At 37.8% G+C, this 19,951-nt stretch overlaps 1 protein-coding gene across 7 annotated transcripts in view; it reads right to left on the bottom strand.

The window, feature by feature from the left end:
• The window catches only part of ANKS1B (ankyrin repeat and sterile alpha motif domain containing 1B), a 1,164,007-nt gene that overhangs the window by 643,000 nt on the left and 501,056 nt on the right, over positions 1 to 19,951 (bottom strand). The window lies entirely within an intron of this gene.

Here is a 19,951-nt window from a genome sequence, read left to right as displayed (position 1 = left end):
CACTGGAGTGGGTTGCCATTTCCTTCTCCAATGTGTGAAAGTGAAATCGCTCAGTCGTGTCCGACTCTTCGTGACCCCATGGACTCCAGCCTACCTACCAGGCTCCTGAGTCCATGGGGTTTTCCAGGCAAGAGTACTGGAGTGGGGTGCCATTGCCTTCTCCCTTGTGTTAATTGGTGACAATACTGTAAGACAGAATTAGTATATGGATTAAACTGAATGAGCTAATACATGGGAAAGACCCTTGCATGATGTCTGACACATAACTACCCGTCTTAGTTCTAGGATCTACCTGGTGACAATCCATAGGGATATCTTTAAGAAAAAAATCATGTATCAGCAGGATGGTATATGCAATAGAGAGACATGGATAGAAGTGATGGCATTTCATCAGAGAGCTAGAATAGTATCTTATCTCTTTAAACTACCAGACATGTCTTCCCTTCAGTCTGTCAGCAACAAGCTAAAGACACTATTTTATCTCTCCTTTAAGGAAAACTTCTTGGACTTCTAATTCCTTTTAGGTAAGGGCTGAGACTTTTATGTCTGTACACCAGTCCCTAACAGTCATCGAAGCATAAGAAGTGTCCCTTAAATGTGGGTTGAATAAAGGAAAAAGTAGTTCTGTAAAGCAGCTACTTCTTTCTCCGATACTGCCAGCATTTGGCAAACTCAGAGAAAGGAAAGGTTTGTTTCCCTAGATCCATTTATACTATTTAGAATTTTGATATAAGGGATGTGAATTAATAAGTATGTATAATTAATAATAATTGTAATAAAAATCACATGTACTTCCTAAAGTATATTACAAATAAGATATAATAAGATTTCTGAGAGGCAGGATAGTAAGCTAAGAGCATAGGCCCTGAGTCAGAATATATGTAAGCAAATTCCAGCCCAACTCTCATCTAGCCATATGAATGTGAGTAAATCAGTTAAAGGTTTCTGTGCTTTAGTTCTCCATCTGTAAATCACAGGTGTCAATAGTGCCTACTATTGTCATGAGGATTAAATGAATTAATAAATGCAAAAGATGTAAAGCATTTCTTAATAATAGAGATGATTATCTAAAAAATCTAATTGAACATGAAAAATTTTATCACTGAAATGAGGGGAACTGTTTTATCTACTCTAAAATTACTCAGGATTCAAAAATGAATCTTGCTGAGTGAAGATAAGGGCTACATAAGCCTTTAGAAGTCATTACATAAGTACCTAGAGGCCCCCACACAATACAGAAAGGCTAGAACTTTCTGCCTTGAATTTGTCAAAATGAACTAAAAATAAATGAAGAAAATAAATACTAAGCTGTGAATACTAATGTCTTTTTAGGGTAATTTAATGACAATAAATCTTAACAGACTCACTGTGTTGTATCAGGACACTTTCCTTACTGTACCTAATTTTGTAGACTTTTCTGTTTAATTAGTGAATATTATAATTATGTGTTCTGAAAGTTATGTGAATATAATACCATCAAGCAGCACTAATACAAGATAGAGCAAAATACCAAGACAGAATTTCTTTTGAGGACTGCCTTCTTGTAAAGAACAGAACTCCCTAAAGTAATCTTTATTTTCCTACATAATGAATGCCATGGGGAAGTGAGGCACTTTTACATCTTTTCTCATCAACATCTATATGGCCTAGTCTGATTTAGTTCGACCTAGGGCCTTTTTAATAATTACAAGCACAAAAGTCTACCACAGATCCTCCCATGGGAGAAAATTTATTAATGCCAGCAAAATAGATACAAACTTGCATGTCTGATCCTTTTTAACTTCTTGGTTGCCTAAATAGTCAATCAGAACTTTCACCAGCTATATACATACAGAGACCTAAATGTTTTGCAAAAGTAAGCAGATATAAATTACAAATGGTACTTTCATTCTTTCAGGCTGACATCTAGAGATATTTTATTAGCATATACATTTTTCCTTTCTTTCTTTTTTTGTAATTAGAATGCTTAGTAATTGCTTAACCTTGTCCTATTTGGAGACATGTTCAAGAAATATTTAGGAAGCAAGAAATAATGGACTGGCTCAATATCGGGAAAGGAGTGTGTCAAGCCTGTAAAATGCCACCCTGCTTATTTAACTTCCATTCCGAGTACAACATGTGAAATGCCAGGATGGATGAAGGACAAGCTGGAATCAAGATCGCTGGGAGAAATTTCAATAATCTCACCAATGCAGATGATACCATCCTTAGGGCTAAAAGTGAAGAGGAACTAAAGAATTTCTTGATGAAGGTGAAAGAGGAGAATGGAAAAGCTGGCTTAAAACTCAACATTCAAAAAAGTAAGATCATGGCATCATCCAGTCTCATCACTTCATGGCAAATAGATGGGGAAACAATGGAAACAGTGACAGACTTTATGTTCTTGGACTCCAAAATCATTGTGGACAGTAACTGCAGCCATGAAATTAAAAGACGCTTGCTCCTTAGAAGGAAAGCTATAACAAACCTAGACAATGTATTAAAAAGCAGAGACATTACTTTACTGACAAAGGTCTGTCTAGTCAAAGCTATGGTGTTTCTAGTAATCATGTACAGATGTGAGAGTTGGACCATAAAGAAGGCTGAGCACCAAAGAATTGGTGATTTTGAACTGTGGTGTTGAAGACTCTTGGACTGCAAGATCAAACCAGTCATTCCTAAAGGAAATCAACCCTGAGTACTCATTGAAAGGACTGATACTGAAGCTGAAGCTCCAATACTTTGGCCACCTAATGTGAAGAGCCAACTCACTGGAAAAGACTCTGATGGTGGGGAAGATTAAGGGCAGGAGGAGAAGGGGACAACAGAAGATGAGATGGTTGGATGGCATCACCAACTCAATGGACATGAGTTTGAGCAAACTCTGGGAGATGATGAAGGAGAGGGAAGTCTGGTGTACTGCCATCCATGGGGCTGGCAAAGAGTCAGATATGACTGAGTGACTGAACAACAACAATGAGATCCCATAGTATCAACAAAAGCAGGAACATTTTCATTAATAAAGAAGGGCTGGAATGAACCCTAGTATAAAATAAACAATGAGAAATACAAGTGTATTTTCCAACATTTATGAGAACCATAGAATTTTGCAGGAGTATAGATGAAGGTTTTACATGAGCTTAAAATTTAAGGTTTGATTGATTCTTATTTTGTTAGTATATTGATTAGAAAAAATTACATTTGACCACATTTTAAAAATTCACAACTAAAATTACTTTAGCTTATCATTTTTCAAATTAGTTCTTGTTGATTAATTCATTTGCTTCTTTTCTTCATCCTTCTCCTTAATAAATATTTATTAGGCAACAATTCATTTACAGACATTGTACTAAGTGCCAAGGAAAATGGTAGAAAGCCATAATCTCTATCATCATGGGCCCAGGTTCAGTTCCTGGGTTGGGAAGATCCCCTGGAGGAGGAATAGGTAACCCACTCCAGTATTTTTGCCTGGAGAATCCTATGAACAGAGAAGCCTGGCAGTCTACAGTCCATGGGGTCACAAGAGTCGGACACAACTTACCAACTAAACCACCACCACCACCACCACCATGAACCTATATACAGTAAAACCAAAACTGCAGGCCAGAATACTGGAGTGGGTAGCATTTCCCTTCTCCAGGGGATCTTCCCAACCTAGGGATTGAACCCAGGTCTCCTGCATTGCAGGTGGATTCTTAACCAACTGAGCTATCAGGGAAGCCTGTAAAAACAAAACAAATAAAGGCAATGGTTATGGACCTCCAATCCAATGACTGGTGTGTTTATGGGAAGAAGAAAGGACATAGAGATGGAGAAGAAAGCCATGAGAAGTTGGGGACAGAGATTGTGGTCATGCTGCCTTAAACCAGGGAACTCCTGGAAACTGATGTGGCCAAGGATTCTTCCCAAGAGCCTTCAAGGGTAGAGTGGACCACTGACACCTTGATTTCAAATTTCTAGCAGATGGAACTATAAGAGAATACAATTCTACTGTTTTATGCCACCCAGTTTGTGGTACCTTTTGTGGAAGCCCTGGGAAATTACAGGTCAACAGACATGTTGATCTTTGTAGTACCCAGAGGACATCTAAGTGGAGAGGTTAAGCAGAAAGATGAATTTGGAGGTTTGGAACTCCAGTGTGGCCTAGAGATAAAACTTTGAGGAACATCAGCTCATGTTTAAGCAATAGAGCCATATAAAGTGGCTGAGATGATCCAGAGGCAATCCTTAGAGTAAGAGGATTAAAGAACCCAGTTTAGAACCTTGAAGAATAGTAGCCTTCTAGGAGTAGGTCTCCCAAAGGGAGACTGAAATGGACATGAGAGAGGTAAAAGGAAGACCAGGAGAGTGTGGTGTCACAGACCCCCATGCAAAGAGTGTTTCATAGATTAAGTGTAGCAGATCGATCAAGTGAGATCTTAATCTTGATCAAGACTTTATCCACTATCTTTAGGAAGAAATAGTCTTGGAGACTAACTGAGGAGATTTCCGTGTAATATTAGAGTAGTTTTGGGGAAGTGATAAAGAGATGAGAAAATGAATCCAGGAGGTATAGACAACTCTTTCTAGGAGGTTGAATGTGAAAGGGAGGAAACCTACTATAACTACAGAAAAAGAATCAAGAGAGAGCTTTTCGTGTGACTTAATCACCATTGCTTGAATTTACTTACAGATGATTGTGTTTTTTTTAATCTAATGTGGCACCTTGATGTTTAGACAACGGTGATAAAACAAATAAAACAGTACCTTATTGTTGGCCATAAAACTGTTCACTAAATTATAGCACAACCAGAACATGTTTTACAGATACAAATCTAAAAAGTCAGTAAATGAGAATCTGTTGTTGGTAGAAGTTTTCTGCATAATTTATAAAGTGGGAAATTGTAGGCAGGATAATGTTTTGAAATGCAAAACATCTGACTCATGGTAGAGATGAAGAGCTGTGTATGACCCATGAGAGAAACTTATCTTATTGTTCACACACAGGGCAAAGAAAATTCAAAACCGATAAGGCATCAGGCATCTCAAAGCAAAACTACTTTAATGAGGGTGAGTCATAGTGCCACCCAGGGAAATGAATGAGGTGCCCACATGCCAAATCTTCTTCATAATTACAGTGTTTTTTTCCCTTTTAAATTAAAACTAAAGTCAGGTAACAACTAATGTCCCTGTAGAACAAATTTAGCCAAATGGAAATATACAACAGCCTATGAAGTAAAATGAAAATATGAAAGGGATACAGCTTTTCCAGCAAGGAAAAAAGAAAGAATTATCATTACCTTAAGCACAATGTCATGCCTACTGGCCCCGAAGGACTTTTAAATGCTTTTATTGTGTCCTCTATTCCAGCTGATTTTGACATCTTCCTACCATGTAATGACTCCAGTAGCTTTCTCTCAACATTAAAGTCTTAGATATTGTACCCAAGATTCCTACTGTTCCCTGCTCAAGCCAGGAGAGTGAGGAGTATCCTTGTCACCTCCCAAACCCTTCTCTTCTAACTTCTATAGCCAATCACAAATCCTTTAATGTCCAGACCTTAAGCATCTCACTTTTTTTCACCTCCACAGATACAAGCCCTAATCTAAGCCACCACTGACCCACTCAAGCCCATTTTGAATTATTGTGTCACCCAGTTTCTAAGAGTAGCTATAGCACAGCTAGAATGAACATGGAAAGATGCAAATCAGCTATCACTCTACTGTTTAAAACTTCAGGTGGTTTTCCCACTAGGACCTCAGCAAGCCTATACAAGCATTTGTAAGAAATTTGGAAAAAAATGTAGTAACCCTCCTCTTTCTGGGATGAACACAGAATAGGTTTTCAGACCCTATTTCCCTACTGGCCAGACTTTTTATGTAGTGTAGAAACTGCAATACCTTTTGTCCCTCGAATAAAATCCAGATTCTTTAAGATGGCTTGTATAGCCCCTTACTACCTAATCTCTGCCAAACTCTACAGAGTCACCCCTGACCATTCTTTCACTCAGGCTCTCTGATCCTGCTACTCTGGGTCAGTTTCAGTCCCTTGAACATAACCATGTTCTCATGTACATCTTTGCCAAACCTCCCACTGTTTGGAAAAATGTTCTCTCCTCTCTGTCCAGATAACTCCTGCTTACTCCCTAGGTCTTAACAAAAATATTACTTCCCCACACAGCACTTCCCAGACCTCCTGGATTAGAATAAGTCTTCTTGCTGCACATTCCAGATCACCTAATTGTCCCAGTGCATGACACTCATTTATTTATTGAAGTTGTTGGTATGAAGTCAGCTTCTCTGATGGACTCAGCTGAATAAAGGAAATATTATTTGTTCTTCACTGTATTATCTGTGCACAGTAACATGTCTAATACTTAGTAGAAGTTCAATAAATGTTTATTGACTGAATAAATAATTAAATGCATGGGTAGTGTACTGCACTCATGAAAGGAAGCATTAGCTAAACAAATCTTTCAGTTTCTAATGATTAGCATTTTTACAAGCTGGAATCCTTGTTCCAGCATAATGGAAAAAGTTTTGTCAGGAGACCTATGTTCTAGGCCTTACTGTGCCACTAACTTTCTAGTTGTGGGACCTTAAGCAAGTTTCCTTATGAACCATGAACCTACCTTCCTCAGCTTTAAAATGTTGATAATACCATCACTTCTATCTATATGGTTGTTATGAGGCTCAAAGTTGGTGAGAGGAGATAATACTTATTGAGTGCCTACCATGTGCAAAGTCTTACATTAGGTATGCCATCTGCATTATCTCAAAAGAAATGAAAAGAGTCTCTGAAAGGTTATTGTTTACCTAAAGATCACAGTAAGTGGCAAAACAAGGACTCACATCCAAATTTCTCTACTTCCAAAAGCTCTGCTTTCTGTGTTCCTTTCCTTCCTCACTATATTTCTTCAATATCCATTTGATAAATTCAAGTCATAGGACAAGCATTACCTCACTGTCCCAAGCAGATTTATATGCTCTCAACTCTAGATTCATATTGTAATAATGTAGTAGTGTTAGACTTCAATTTTTTGCTTAGTACAATGTTTTGAGAGGGAGTCATGTCTTTCCATTGTTGCTCACTCAGTATTTTGCCTGGGTATTAGTACTTCATAAGTACTAAATGTTTTTGTTGTTCAGTTGGTCATACGTGTGTGACTCTTTGCAACCCCATGGACTGCAATACACCAGGCCTCCCTGTCCCTCACCATCCTGGAGTTGTCCAAGTACTAAATAAGTATTTGCTAAATGAATGAAGAAATATTCTCTATCTAGTATTATTAATAAATGTAATAATATAAATAATTTTTGTTTGGTATTTATATATAGATTTATATGTATAACCAACCGATAACAAAGGCCTGAATCACAATAGCTCATATGTGTGGGGTTTCTTAGATAGTATACATATGACATCAGCTTTTATACAATACTAAATATCTAGTTTTATATAAATATATTAAAGGATATTAGGAATAGCTAATAATTGCCTGAAAGGGAATATATCAAATATAAGGTATGTGAAAATGGTTCAGGCTAACTTTGAATGTGATTTTCTAGTTTTAATTTTCTACATGGCAGGCAACCTCAGGGAGTAACTGAACTGTTTGCAAATAACAAACTACTTAGTTTAGAGGACTTGATATATGATTTGTTGTAATGTTACCCTGTTCCAGAGGATTATAATTAATAGTAGAAACAAAATCCAGTTGAAGATGTATCGCCTACAGCATATCATTGGCCTAGGAAATGTGCTAAGGGAACTAAAATGGAGCTGAAGGTTTCCTTTACACTTACTTAGTAGTCAAATCAAGAAGAAATGTAAAAAATACTTTGAAGTTATACAGTATATGATCTAAGTCCTTCATCTAAGACAACAGCTTGTCAAAATGCTAATTGTTAGGAACTGAGAGATTTGTTTAGTTAATAATGCTTCCTTTCATGTGTGCTATGTGTTTTCCAGAAGGAAATCTACAATCTGTTATTAGCTTCACAGAGTCACTCTTGATTATCTAAGTTAATAAATAGAACACAGACATCTGTGCAAATAGAACATAGACATACAATGGACATGTTTCAGTTCAGAAATGGAGGGCAATGCAAACATTACATCTTTGACTGTGGAATAAATCTTGCTTCTCTGCAGCATAGTTGTCTTCCTCCTTGCTCTACTAGTTTTTCTGAGTAAAAAGAACAATGCCAGGGAAAATTCACATACACATATAAATGTGAGTTCACTCTAGATTCTGTGAACTGTTTGCTAGAGCTTAGAATTCTGTCAGTGGTGGTCATTTTGCATATTAGATTCCAAAAATGTTGAAAGTTCTCATCTTCTTCAAGGCTCCAGGTCCTAATACAATATTCTCAACCTCACATATAGCTAATGTAGAGACTAGCAAAAGCAGGGTAAAGAAAAAGTCAGTTTGGGGAAAGAAAAAATAACCCATACTATATATTACTTTGACTTTGTGAAAAAAGAGGGCTCACTAAAGTTTTTGCTGTTGTTTTAAAAATGAAGCTTTAGGCATTGGTCTATTAAAATAAAAAAGGGAAGAAAATTAGAAATTAGCACACATTGTCAGATTGCTTTTTAGAGGGATAATAATTATTTTGGCAATGACAGGTCAACTACTTTATAATTATCTAAGGAAAATGAATACCTTCCAAATGTAAATAACTGCCATCTTTTCATCTGTGAAATCAGATATATTATGGAATAAAAATTTACAATAAAAATGGCATTTCTCTCTGAGGCATTTTAATGAAATAACCAATGAAATGAAAGGTGGGCTCCATGGCTCAGACGAAAGAAATGTAGTTATGAGGAAAGCTGGTCTGACCCTATTGTATAGGTAGAAATAGACACATATCAGGTGGTAGAATTCCAAAAAAGAAAATATTTATCCAGTTATTCTATTATTTATCATTTAGTGAGCATCTATTGTAAGTCACTACAAGAAGCACTGGGGATACACCTTATCTGACACATGGTCCTTGCATTTAAGGAGCTCACAGACATGCAAACAAGTACTTTATGTAGAATATCCAGTAGTAGAGGTGTGTGAAGTGTGCTAAGGGGGCACATAGATGAAAGAACTGTTGAAATTAGAGAAGGCTTCACAAAGGTGGCTACCCTTAGCCAAATACCACACAAGTTTACCAGGTGGATTAGATGAGAAGGCACTCCAAACTGACTAAAGAGTACACTGTGAGTCAAGAATCAGGAACTCTAAGAACAGTATTCTTACAAGTACCCAGGATATTGTGCACGTGTGTGTGTGTGCGAAATAGTTTCAGTCATGTCTAACCCTGCATGACCTGATGAACTATAGCCCACCAGGCTCCTCTGTCCATGGGATTCTCCAGGCAAGAATACTGGAGTAGGTTCCCATGCCTTCCTCCGGGGGATCTTCTCGACCCAGGGATCGAATCTACATCTCCTGCAGTCCAGATGAATTCTTTACCACTAAGCCACCTGGGAAGCCCATCCAGTATATTAGGTTACAGGTAAATAGAAAGTCAGAGCCAAATTATCAAGGACCTTGTTGGGCAAAGTAAACCTTTTGGACATTGTAATATGGATGGTGACAAGACATAAGAGGTTCTTAAACAGTGGAGTGGCATAATCAGATAAATGTTGAAAAAATTAACTCTGCTAGCTTTGAGAATAAGCCAAATCCTGGAGAAGGTGGCCTGGTTGAGAAGCATCAATAACAGGGGGATTTCAGGTCTTCATGATCCCTAAGAGTCTCCTAGTCTCTGGCTTTTGTCTTAACATTTCACTATCAGAATTTTAAGTTTACAACTTAGTGCCTGTTAAAATAAAAAGTATAATTTGGGGGGAAAATGATATGATGGATAATGTCTACATGCATTAATTGAGCCAGGCTTCAGGACATACTTTAATAAAGGATTCAATTTTCAAATTCTTCACTTTTAGTCATGTCTCTAATCATACTGAGAGCAAGGGACTAGTGACGACCCAGGGTGAGGGGAGGTGGGGAGGCAGGTTTCTTGAGACCAAGCAGATGGAGAGAGTCTCTCTTGCTCCCAAATCAAGGGAACACTGGAAATTGTATTCATTTTCTCTCTCTGCATAATGAATCACAGCAAACAATGGCTTACAACAATATACATCTATTATCTCACACTTTACAGGAATTAGGAATCTGGGCAGAGCTTATCTGGATCCTCTGCACAGGGCCTCACCAGGCTACAGTCCAGGTGTTGGCCAGAGCTGTGATCTTATCTGAGGCTCAAGGTGCAGTGGCAGTGCTCACGGTGACTGACTTCTCTAAAGCCAGTAATGGACAGAGAACGAAGTTCCTTCAAGTTGCTAACCTCTAGACTCCTTCAGGTTGAAGGAGTCTGCCGACACAGGCAATGCAGGAGTCATGGGTTTGATCCCTGGGTCGGGAAGATCTCTTGGCAAAGGAAACAGCAACCCACTCTAGTATTCCTGCCTGGAAATTCCTTTGGACAGAGGAGCCTGGTGGGCTACAGTCCTTGGGATTGGACACAACTGAAGCGACTTAGCACATAGCATGGACTCCTTCTTAAAGGAATCACCTGATTATTTCAATCCCACCAAAGATATATCCCTTTTGAGTAACTTAAAATGATCAGGACCTGAATATCATCTTTAAAATCCCTTCACCTTTCCCATAAAGCATATTACGCCTCTGAAAGTGATACTTCATCATCTTTGCCACTGGCGCGTATAATAGCAACTTATAGGTCCCACGTACACTCAAAGGAGAGGCATCACAAAAGTGTACGGATACAGAAGCATGGGGGTGAGAACCATGGGGCCATCATAGAATTATGTTTATCACAGATGCCAAGAGTCAATTAGAAGAGTTCAAGTCACAAGAGCCTAGAGCTAGGTAGGCAAGAAACAACTGGTCAGTTAAGCAGGTAGTAAGTTACCCAGGAGGATATCCGGAACAAGTTCTGCTATGGGCTGGCTCACTACACCATATGCATGAGAGAAGTCTGTGTTAAAAAGGCTGGGGTCCACATGAATACACAAAGCACCAGCCAACATAGACAGGTGCAGAGCAAAAAGGGGGAAATGTTCTCCCAAAAGTAGACTGTAGAGATCAAGATGGGAATAGAGAAAAAGGTTCAGCAGTTTGGAAACTGTTTTTAACAGGGGTAGAGAGGAGATTTCTCCATAGCACAGAGCTGGACATTCCTCTTTATTAAAAATGCTACTGTCTGCTTTTCTCCTACTGTTTTACTTTTAGATACAATAATCACACATATATCACACAAATATAACTGATAGCAGGAAATTTTTCAAAAGATATAAACAGTCTGGTAAACAAAATCAGGAGAAAAAAACTATCAAGCCAACTAAAGTAGACAAGATAATTAGAGAGAAGATATATACAGCACTGAATTTGAATCACAAAGAAAACTCTAGCTAACAAAGCAGTTAGGTTTTCACATGAATTAGCAGAAGGTAAAGCAAGAAAGATTAAGTTAATAAAAATTAAATTGTTAAAAAAAAGATTTTCAACACAAAACTCACTGAAACACTTGCTTTCTTACCTCTGCTGTAATGCTGGATGAATTAGCACTTGTAGAAGTTTAGGTATCCCCAGTAGTGACACAACTTGCAGCTTTCCCTGCTCTTCCACCCCAGGACACATAAAACTGAGGCACAGAATAAACAAAAACTCTAACTGCTCATCAGCATGTTGACCTGCTTGTTCCAAGCAACTCTGTGGATTTAAGATTCTGGTTGCCTGGCTGGACTCCTAGCACTTGGTTGCTCTATGTCTGTACTGAATTCTTAGTCTAGGTTCTACTTACTGCCTAGACTATAATAACAGCAATACAAAATAATAATGTTCACATTTATTAAGTATTTCTGAGGCTACATTAATTAAGCATGATCCTCATGGCCCAGTGGTAAAGAATCTGCCTGCCAATCCAGGAGACACATGTTTGATCCCTGGGTCAACTCAAACATTTCCTTGTTTAATTTTTGCCTTCATTGGTTATTCTCCAAGGATGACCTTGCTTCAGGTTCAAAAAGAAAACAGGAGTAACAGTAAGATGCAAATTGGATCACTTCTCTCCACCAACAACTTCTCATTGCTCTTAGGTTAAAAATAAAAATCCAGAAAATAGCCTATAAAGAAGGCCCTGAACCATTGGCCCTCTACTCCCTCTAGGGGCTCAGCTCCGGCCTCATCTCCCCTTTCTCTGGGACCTGTAGTTTCATGTTAATTTTTTTTTTATTTTAAATTTATTTATTATTTATTTAATTGAAGGAGTATGGCTTTATAGAATTATGTTGGTTTCTGTTTTCTACCACAGGGTTATTTTTTTAAATATGCTATTCTTTCTTTGAAGAGCAATCTTCCCTTATGATCTTGGCCTAGTTAGGCCCACTTTGCCTCTCAAAGCTCAACTCTCCCATGGCAAAGATTTGCAGACCACAGATGAGATCATTTGCCTTCTTAGATACTTTCCCAGCACCCTGAACTTTCTCATGATGCAATGTACCTAGTGAATGTATTTATCTTATGTTGCCCTAATAAACCGATAGTCTCATTTCAACTATTTTCACCTCAGTTCAGATCAGTTCAGTTCAGTCTCTCAGTCATGTCTGACTCTTTGCGACCCCATGAATTGCAGCACACCAGGCCTCCCTGTCCATCACCAACTCCCAGAGTTCACTCAAACTCATGTCCATCGAGTTGGTGATGCCATCCAGCCATCCTCTGTCGTCCCCTTCTTCTCCTGCCCCCAATCTTTCCCAGCATCAGTCTTTTCCAATGAATCTTCACATGAGGTGGCCAAAGTATTGGAGTTTCAGCTTTAGCATCATTCCTTCCAAAGAAGTCCCAGGACTGAACTCCTTTAGAATGGACTGGTTGGATCTACTTGCAGTCCAAGGGACTCTCAAGAGTCTTCTCCAACACCACAGTTCAAAAGCATCAATTCCTTGGTGCTCAGCTTTCTTCACAGTCCAACTCTCACATCTATACATGACCACAGGAAAAACCATAGCCTTGACTAGACAGACCGTTGTTGGCAAAGTAAATAATATGCTATCTAGATTGGTCATAACTTCTCTTCCAAGGAGTAAGCATCTTTTAATTTCATGGCTGCAGTCACCATCTGCAGTGATTTTGGAGCCCAAAAAAATAAAGTCTGACACTGGTTCCACTGTTTCTGCATCTATTTCCCATGAACTGATGGGACCAGATGCCATGATCTTAGTTTTCTGAATGTTGAGCTTTAAGCCAACTTTTTCACTCTCCTCTTTTGCTTTCATCAAGAGGTTTTTTAGATCCTCTTCACTTTCTGCCATAAGAGTGGTGTCATCTGCATATCTGAGTTTATTGATATTTCTCCCAGCAATCTTGATTCCAGCTTGTGCTTCTTCCAGTCCAGCGTTTCTCATGACGTACTCTGCATATAAGTTAAATAAGCAGGGTGACAATATACAGCCTTGACGGACTCCTTTTCCTATTTGGAACCAGTCTGTTGTTCCATGTCCAGTTCTAACTGTTGCTTCCTGGCCTGCATACAGATTTCTCAAGACGCAGGTCAGGTGCTCTGGCATTCCCACCTCTTTCAGAATTTTTCACAGTTTATTGTGATCCACACAGTCAAAGGCTTTGGCATAGTCAATAAAGCAGAAATAGATGTTTTTCTGGAACTCTCTTGCTTTTTACATGATCCATGAGATGTTGGCAATTTGATCTCTGGTTCCTCTGCCTTTTCTAAAACCAGCTTGAACATCTGGAAGTTCACGGTTCACGTATTGCTGAAGCCTGACTTGGAGAATTTTGAGCATTACTTTACTAGCGTGTGAGATAAGTGCAACTGTGTGGTAGTTTGAGCATTCTTTGGCACTGCCTTTCTTTGGGACTGGAATGAAAACGGACCTTTTCCAGTCCTGCGACCACTGCTGAGTTTTCCAAATTTGCTGGCATATTGAGTGCAGCACTTTCACAGCATCATCTTTCAGGATTTGTAATAGCTCCACTGGAATGCCATCACCTCCACTAGCTTTGTTCGTAGTGATGCTTTCTAAGGCCCACTTGACTCCACATTCCAGGATGTCTGGCTCTAGGTGAGTGATCACACCATCGTGATTATCTTGGTTGTGAAGATCTTTTTTGTACAGTTCTTCTGCGTATTCTTGCCACCTCTTCTTAATATCTTCTGCTTCTGTTAGGTTCATACCGTTTCTGTCCTTTATTGAGCCCATCTTTGCATGAAATGTTCCTTTGGTATCTCTAATTTTTTTCTGAAGAGATCTCTAGTCTTTCCTATTCTATTGTTTTCCTTTATTTCTTTGCGTTGATCGCTGAGGAAAGCTTTCTTATCTCTTCTTGCTATTCTTTGGAACTCTGCATTCAGATGCTAGAATAACAAATTCCCACCTGATTGTATGCACTAAACCACATTACTCCAACAGCTAACTATATATTTTCATATTTTTTAATATTGTAAAAGTCAGTATTTTATTTCTTTGTCAAGCATCTACTAACCTACCTCTGCCTTCTGTGAGATGTGCAATGTGCACAGAACGCACTGGAGAAAAGTCATGTGATATTAGATGTGAAAGAGTAAAATGAAACTGTAGGAGAGGCACCTCATGAATTATCAAGAACTAAGAATATATTTATTATTAAACATATATGATATTTGGTATAAAAATATTTTTTCTTTTGGTTACCTAAAATCCTGTTCTACTTAAAGCACTGAATTTAACAAGCAATAATTCAGAATTTGTATAATGCACATTCTAAGGCAATAAGCCTCGAAGATGTAATTGCCCATTATTCTCACTAACCCTTAATGCTTCCTCCATATCAGCGCATCTTGAACCTCAGTTTGGAGCTCAAAGACCAACTCAGCAGCCCAGTTTTGGCCTTCATGCTGGCTAGAGTCCAGAGATTTCCTCAGCTGCTTGTGTCCAGTGGCTGCTGGAGTAAGATTAACTCAGCTTCAGGAGTTCTATTTCCAGTCAGTGTGAGCTAATTAAAGGGAAGGATTTTGTTTGCCTCTCTGGCAATCCCTGAGCAGCACGAAAGGACCACACCACCTTCTTCATTCTAATTTTAGTTCTCCTGGAACGTTTCTTCTCCCTTGCAGAGAAGCATCCTATGCTGCTGTGTACTTAAAAGCTTTTGTTTTTTGTTATTTCTCCCATTTGGAAAGGAACACTTTTTCACTTTACTCTTTTAAGATTTGCTCCCTCCCATCAGTTTTATCCAGTAAGAGGTGATAGTTTGAAACTACTAACAGAACTGGAGATAATTAGTTACCCAGGGTAGGTAACGTCTTTAGTAGGGACTCAAATGTGCCAGCTCACAGAAAATTTTCATATATGCAGAGCTTTCTGGAAATAACTTTTCATAAAGAGGAAGTATGTTTTATTTACTGGTGAGTGTCAGTTTCTTTTCCCCCAATAATATACAACACACCTGTCCCTGACAATTTCACTGAGGAATTCGGAACTCATAGGTCACTCACTGTAGGCTAAGACACTGTCAATATTTTTTGACCAATACTCTTTACTTTCAATAAACATAAAATTATCTCATAGCTTCCTCCCTCTGTATCCTACCCTTCTGAAAAACCAGTCTTAACTTTGTACTCAGCTTACCTACTTGAATATCCAATAGTGTTTCTTATCCATAAGTAAGTTTTCGTCATAAGAATACCAACTCCATCCTTTCAAAGGTGAAGAGAGCCAAACATCCTTGAGTCACACCTTTGGTTTCATTTTCTCCAACACTCACCAGAAGATTTCCTCCTACCTTCTTCCTCCTCAGACTCCTTAGCTGTTGTTGCCTTTTATCATCTCTTTCATCAAGCTCAGGTTTTGATCTTGTATATACATTTACTCCATATCATGTATACAATGATGATGTTCACATTCTTTGTCTTTAAAGACAAAGAATGTGAACATCCAGCTGCCTACATGACACATCTATTCATAGATCTAATAGGTAGATATTACTTTAAATGAACTCCTGGTAGAAAAGGGAACCTCCTACACTGTTGGTGGGAATGCAAGCTTGTATGGGCACTATGGAGAACAGTATGGAGGTTTCTCAGAAAGCCAAAAATAGAGCTAGCAATCCCACTCCTGGGCATATATCCAGAGAAAACTCTAATTTTAAAAGATACATGCAACCCTATGTTCATAGAACACTATTTACAATAGTCAAAACATGGAAACAACCTAAATGTCCATCAACAGATGAACAGATAAAGAAGATGTGGAACATATATACAACAGAATACGATTTAGCCATAAAAATAATGAAATAATGACATTTGCAGCAATATGGATGCAACTAGAGATTATATATGACGTGAAGTAAATAAGAAAGAAAATTATCAGATGATAAAATTTATATGTGGAATCTAAAATATGACACAAATGAACCTACCTACTGAAACAGGGACAGAGTCATGGATTTAGAGAACAGTCTTGTGTTTGCCAAGGGGGAAGGACTTGGGGAAGGGATGGAGTAAGAGGTTAAGGTTAGTAGACATACGCTCTCATATATAGAATAGATATGTATGGCAAAACCAATACAGAATTGTAAAGTAAAATAAAAAATAAATAAATTAAAAAAAAAAGAATAGATAAACAACAAGGTCCTACAGTATACATAGAGAACTATATTCAATAGCCTGTGACAAATCCTAATAGAAAAAAAATATTTTTAAAACGTGCCCACATGTATAACTGAATCACTTTGCTATATAGCAGAAATTAACACAACACTGTAAATCAACTATACTTCAAATTTTAAAAAGTGAACATAAGACCAGAAACTATAAAACTCCTAGAGGAGAACATAGGCAAAACACTCTCCAAGATAAATCACAGCAGGATCCTCTATGACCCACCTCCCAGAATACTGGAAATAAAAGCAAAAATAAACAAATGGAATCTAATTAAAATTAAAAGCTTCTGCACAACAAAAGAAACTATAAGCAAGGTGAAAAGACAGCCTTCTGAATGGGAGAAAATAATAGCAAATGAAGCAACTGACAAACAACTAATCTCAAAAATATACAAGCAACTTATGCAGTTCAATTCCAGAAAAATAAACGACCCAATCAAAAAATGGGCCAAAGAACTAAATAGACATTTCTCCAAAGAAGACATACGGATGGCTAACAAACACATGAAAAGATGCTCAACATCACTCATTATCAGAGAAATGCAAATCAAAACCACAATGAGGTACCATTTCACGCCAGTCAAAATGGCTGCGATTGAAAAGTCTACAAGCAATAAATGCTGGAGAGGGTGTGGAGAAAAGGGAACCCTCTTACACTGTTGGTGGGAATGCAAACTAGTACAGCCACTATGGAGAACAGTGTGGAAATTCCTTAAAAAACTGGAAATATAACTGCAATACGACTCAGCAATCCCACTGCTGGGCATACACACCGAGGAAACCAGAATTGAAAGAGACACGTGTACCCCAGTGTTCATCGCAGCACTGTTTATAATAGCCAGGACATAGAAACAACCTAGATGTCCATCAGCAGATGAATGGATAAGAAAGCTGTGGTACATATACACAATGGAGTATTACTCAGCCATTGAAAAGAATACATTTGAATCAGTTCTAATGAGGTGGATGAAACTGGAGCCTACTATACAGAGTGAAGTAAGCCAGAAAGAAAAACACCAATACAGTATACTAACACATATATATGGAATTTAGAAAGATGGTAATGATAACCCTGTATGCGAGACAGCAAAAGAGACACAGATGTATAGAACGGACTTTTGGACTCTGTGGGAGAGAGAGAGGGTGGGATGATTTGGGAGACTGGCATTGAAACATGTATACTATCATGTAAGAAATGAATCGCCAGTCTATGTTCGATACAGGATACAGGATGCTTGGGGCTGGTGCACGGGGAAGATCCAGAGAGATGCTATGGAGTGGGAGGTGGGAGGAGGTCTCAGGATTGGGAACTCATGTACACCCGTGGTGGATTCATGTCAATGTATGGCAAAACCAATACAGTATTGTAAAGCAAAATAAAGTAAAAATAAAAATTAAAAAATATATAAAAAATAAAAATAAAATGCTTTTTAAAACCATAAAAAAAAGTGAACTCTTGATATTTTTACCTGTTCACCAAATCTGTTCTTCCCAGGACCTCTCTCATGTCAGATGATATTAAAAATCATGCTTACAATTGTTTAGGACAAATACATTGCAGTTTTCCTTAATTCTTCTCTTTTTTTCATATACTACATCTACTCTATCATAAAATCGTACAGGCTTTACCTTAAAAAAATATGTCCAACATTCATCAATTTCTCTCCAGCTTCACTGCTTCACCTTTGACCTGAGCTGACTTCTTCTCTCATCTTACTGGAATGCTACAATAGCCCCCTACTGGCCTCGCTTCCACACTTATCCTTCTTCTTCAGTCCATTCTCAACCCAAAAGTTGATGCAATTCTTATAAAATAGAAGTTACATCATGTCACTCTCCAGAAAGAGCCTGAACTGACTCCCAATTTCACTCTGAGTGAAATCCAAAGTCCTTAAAATGACATATATTAGGTCCTACATGACCCATCCTTCTCTTCTGTCTTATCTAAAAAATTCTATATTTCAAAGAATGGCAGTGAGATTTGACTAATCTGCTTAAGCAAGAAATTTTAGGGTTTTTCCTGAACTTTTCTTCCTCACCATCATACCTCTGATCAGTTGCCATGAGCTGTTGATTACTCTTTCCTTGTGTTTCTCAAATCCATTTATATTTTCCATTGTGGATGGCACTGTTGTGTCCTACCTCCAATCTCACCTCATCTTGAATCTATTTGCTACATATTAATACTTTGGTGATCTTTCTACATATTAATACTATGGTGAGATGGTTGGATGGCATCACTGACTCGATGAACATGAGTTTGAGTAAGCTCCCGGTGTTGATGATGGACATGGAAGCCTGGCGTGCTGCAGTCCATGGGGTCACAAAGAGTAAGACATGACTGAGCAACTGAACTGAACTGATCTTTCTAGTTAAATGCTAACCCATTCATATCATCTAAGCCTGTCTACTTCCAAAGGTAGACCCTCTTTACCACCTTTTCCTGATGATTCTCAAGTTGATACTTAGATTAAATAATATACTGCCTAACAAGTAGGAAGTTTTAACTATAGTTCGGGCTACTTTTGAAATGGTTCTCTTTTATATGATAATAAATTCATTGGTCCACTTATTAAAAGTGCTTTGCAGCAGGCAATTTGTTTGTGAGGTTGTTATGTATTAGTCTTAGTACTATTAACACTTGACATTTTTATAATGATTAGTTTTTTGTGCATGCAATCATTTATAAAATAAACAGTAGATTTATCCATTAATTTAGATTATGCTTTTAATTCAAGAAAAGGACAACCATCTCGGCATGAGTACAGATGTATAGCTGGCTCTTCTTTTCTTAAAATGACTATAGATTTCATACAATAATAGTATTTAAGAATAAAAAATAATATTAAACAATGATGATAGTACTAAATAAAAATATTGTGTCATAGTTTCCAAAATGCTTCACATAAATCAGCTCATTTATTACTAAAACTACCCAAAGAGCAGATATTATCCCCCCTTTCCAGAGGAGCAAATCAAAGATCAGAGAAGTTCAGTAATTTGATGGAAAGTATCCAGCAAATCAGTGACAGAACTGACTCAGAAAGTTGTTCTACTTCATTATACACCATGTGCTAATGCCTTTATATGCAGATTCTTAAATATAACATATAACAAAACCACCTATGAGTAAGATAACAAAATGCTATTTTTCAAAGTAGATAAATTTGTGAAATTTATCTTTAACATTTTACTTTGTGAAATTCAAAGTTTTACCTTTCAATATAAAACAAATCAGCATTGTCTTAAACATTTTACTTTGTGAAATTCAAAGTTTTACCTTTCAATATAAAACAAATCAGCATTGTC

Source organism: Oryx dammah, unplaced genomic scaffold, assembly GCF_014754425.2.
Source record: "Oryx dammah isolate SB20612 unplaced genomic scaffold, SCBI_Odam_1.1 HiC_scaffold_29, whole genome shotgun sequence".
In the NCBI taxonomy this organism is placed as follows: domain Eukaryota; kingdom Metazoa; phylum Chordata; class Mammalia; order Artiodactyla; family Bovidae; genus Oryx; species Oryx dammah.
This window is presented reverse-complemented; position numbering and strand designations above follow the sequence as displayed.